Source organism: Octopus bimaculoides, chromosome 6, assembly GCF_001194135.2.
Source record: "Octopus bimaculoides isolate UCB-OBI-ISO-001 chromosome 6, ASM119413v2, whole genome shotgun sequence".
Taxonomy (NCBI): domain Eukaryota; kingdom Metazoa; phylum Mollusca; class Cephalopoda; order Octopoda; family Octopodidae; genus Octopus; species Octopus bimaculoides.
In genome coordinates, this window is record NC_068986.1 from 22,138,956 (window position 1) to 22,143,294 (window position 4,339).

A 4,339-nucleotide genomic window follows, 5' to 3' on the forward strand; every position below is an offset into this window, starting at 1 on the left:
CACACACACATATATATATATATATAAAGATGCATTTGTCTCCCTCTCCCTCTATCTCTCATACGCACACATCCATACAAAGCTGATTACTGACTTCATTACAACTCATTCATAGTTTCTCTTCTATGTGTGTTCCTTAAGTCATCTGAAGGACAACACATAATAAATAAAAACTCTTAAGTAGCGTTAGAGAAAATCAGCTCAGAACAAGTAAACAAATTCTTTCCCAACTTGTACTATGGTACATACATACATACACACACACACAGGGTGGCCTATGAATAGCTTTACCATTACACATGTGACTTAAGGTTAGGCTGTTGGTTTCATAATCATAAGATTGTGGGTTCAATTCTCAGACCAAGTAGTGCTTTGTGCCCTTGAGCAAGGCACTTCATTTCATGTTGCTCCAATTCACTCAGATGAAATGACCCACAGCTGAGGGCAGCTGCAGCCCTCATTCCCTTGCATCTTAAAAATGTTCTGCTGGTTCAAGAATGAGAAGGATAAGAGACTGTTTATGTCTGCTCACAACTATACAGGTACCTAAAACAATTAGTGAAAGCAGCATACATGATATATATATATATATATATATATATATATATTAGAGGGTGCAGTTGTATAAAGCTGGAACAATGCAAGGAGGTACAAAGTAAACTACAAACTGAAAAGAAAATAGAACAAAGTTGCAGTATTACCTTGTATTTCTATATTTTGGAGTGAAGACCCCTTCTTCAGGACATTCAGAAAAACAGTGGTTGGAAAAAATTTGTTGCTCAGAAGTGGGGGGAGAGACAGGGGAGGAAGGTGACATGCATGGACAGCTGTTGCTATAGCAACCAGTCTGCTTTGTGTCATTCCTTCCTGTTGTTCGTGGCTGGCCTCAATTTGTTTATAAGGAGGGCTTCCATAATTCTGAGACTGCCCCTGTTGCGTTGGGTTGCCTTGATGGAAACTTTGAAGTTCTGGGTTTGGCACTTCTTGAGGTGTTTCTTTATCGAAGTGTCTGTCTGCATGGGCTCCTTTATATGGATGAGCAGTTTCCTAGTGATGCTCCCTATGTAGGATACTCCACATTTATTGCAGGCTACCTCATAAACGACATAAGCCCTCGAGCATGTTTTGATGTCGTTGATGGGACAGTTGGTGAGTGTGCTTTCAGTGGAGTTTTTCCTCGACAGAACTTTCTTCAGGAATGGACTGGTGTGTAACAGCTTCCATTGTTCTGTCATCAAAGTAGGGCAGTCTAAGGAAGCACTTTTCTGACCTGATGTTACAGGTTTTCTTGTGTTGTTTACCCAGCTTTCATGCTTCATGGATGCAGTCGTTTAGCTGTGGATGGCAGATAGTTGTGTGCTAAGTTCTTGAGGAACCGCTTGGTGTTAGTGGCTTTGTCAGTTACTTCACTGCATCAGTCTCTTATGTGTGTTATTTTGTTTTGTATGTACGTGGCTTTGGCTCTGGTGAACAGGACTGAATCGTAATGCACGAACAGGTTCCTACTTGCCACATTTTTGTAAAAATTTGTGTAGCTATAACCCTAGCTCATTTTAATATATATAAAATGGTAAAGCTGCTTACGGCCAATATGTAATATAATAATAGAATAATCCTTTCTACTATAGGCACAAGGCCTGAAGTTTTGTGGGAGGAGCTAGTCAATTACATTGACCCCAGTGTTCAACTGGTACTTATTTCATCAATGCCAAAAGGATGAAAAGCAAAGTCAACCTTGGTGGAATTTGAACTCAGGACATGAAGAGGGACAAAATGCCACTAAACATTTTGTCTGGCTTGCTAACAATTCTGCCAGCTCACCACATTATATAATCAAACAATAAAAATGACTAGGAACATAATTTGGAATTTTGTATTTAGAATTCAGAATTTGTTTTTATCGAATTTATTCCCAAAACTAGAAAAATAGTTTAGTAGCTGGGTAGTAAAAATCTGAGTTAACTATATGTGTGTTTGCGTATGCACAGGTGAAAAAGAGAAAGAGTAAGTAATAGTATATCAATCACATATGAGCTGTTTCATACAGTAGCATCTACTATGGGGTTTAGTTCTGGATTAAAGTGACCATGGGAAGCTGTAAGAAACTGGTGGAAGGAGATCAAATACCTTACATACACATTAACATTTTCAACAAACTTCCTTCACAACTGTACATTGCACACCTATGCTTTCTGAGGGGAAAAACAAAAACATATACACACACACATGCAGTGAATATATGCATATCATTAATTCCCATTCTTAATTATACTAAGTGGAAAAATGAATTCACTCCCAGCAGGATAAGTAAATGATTAGGATGATCATAATGACACTTATAAATTCAAGTAGCTTAATAAGTGTACAGAAGGGGAAACCACAACATTCATGCATCTCCAAGGGTTTGATTAATTTTAAGTCGTAGTTGTCCTAATTAGGGATTAAACTGGATAGTGGAATCGTTTTTGTAAAGAGCTTCTTCTTACCACTACAGCATGAAGCTTAAAGAAAAATAATGATGATGATGATGATGATAATGTTGACAATAAAAAATAAAATAACGATAATACATTTCTTGCACAAGCACAATGACTATAGATATTATAGGGGATACTGAGATGTGATTTCATGCTTTTCCCATGAGCATTAGCAATAGAAATGAAAGTGATTCCAACTGAGAACTGAAACTGCGTCACTTTGCCAAAATTTTATTGAGGTATGACTGAGCCTGCGATTAATTAACTAATTAATTGATAAAATTAATAATAATCATTCCTATTTTTGGTACAAAGGTTCCAATGTCTTTCAGACACACAATCTCCACTTTATTAGGCCAGGGCTAAGCAAGTGAGCTGTGTAATCAATTGGTCCCTATTCTATCAACCCTTGGTTTCTGGTTGGTACTTTTTATCAACCCCAACTATTTGACCAGTACTTACTTTACCCCTCCCCACTAATTGGTATCTACTCCATCAATCTTCATTTTTTTACTGTTATTTTATCACCCCCTCACCCCCACCCAATTTGACCGGTGGTGCCTATTTTATTAACTGAAGACAAATAAAAGGCCAAGTCAATCTCAGTGGGGTTTGAACACCAAATGTAAAGGGATGCAACTAAATAATGCATGGCAATATTGTTCAATACTCTTGAGATTTTGCCAATCCACCAAAGAACATCTGTTGCAGAAACAGCGAAATTCAATTCAGCATAAGGTTAACATTTATTGTCTATGAATAGTTAACAGCGTTTCCATTATATATATATATACGTATTTGTGTTCCATCTTTCAATGCTGAGTTAAAAAGGCTAAAAATGAAGATGGATCTGGATCTGAATAGTAAAATATTTTCTTCTCATCTTTAAAAATTTATAGAGATAGATCTTTATGAAGGATGGAAAAACTAAGAAAGATCAAAGAATGAAAATAAAGACGGATATGAGTTATGTCCAATATATCATCAGGCTTTTGATATTCAATATGTTTGCAGTTGCATTTCATTTATTATTATTATTATTATTATTCAGTAGTTTTATTATTATTATTATTATTATTATTTCTTCTGAATAGGTTTATGGTTTTGATAAAGAAACAATGTCACTAATCGTGTGAGTTAGAAGGTAATAAAATATATTGAAAACATCAGTTGGTTTATCAGTAATATCATAATTATGAATGCTTAAAATAAACAGAAGAGAGAGAGAGAGAGAAAGAGAAAAAAAAAATCTATCTTGTTTATGAAGCATTTTTAGAAAGGTTTAATTTTTAACAACTTAGTCATGTCAGAGCAGACTTTAAACCAAAAGCATTCTTGCCAAGACAATTTCATCTGCTTTGTTTTTCTAGGTATAGCACATCTTAAACTACATTATCCAACATGTTGTTCACTTAAGACAGTAGGGTGCAATTTGGTTGCTATTTCTAGCAGGTCAAATGAGTAAATCAGAGGTTCCATTGCACCCATTGATGTTTGAAAAACTGCAAGGGCTGAGCGAATAAGAAGATGCAACTGACTGAGAGGTCACAGCATTATTTCCTGCAGCAGGTTTTGCATTATTTCAGAGCAAAACATTAAATGTATTGTAAAACAGTTTGAATGCTTGAATAATTAATCTATTATTATTATTATTATTATTATTATTATTATTATTATTATCAGCTTCATCATCATCTAACTTTTAATACGTTTCAAGTGAAGTTTTCAATACAGAATATCAGGCTCCTAATTTAAAAACCATAATTTACTTTAATATATAAGAAAAGAAGAAGAAAAGCAAAAGAAAAAAAGAAAAAGCAGAACAAGAAAAGATTATCCACAGACAAAGTTATCTTGTACAG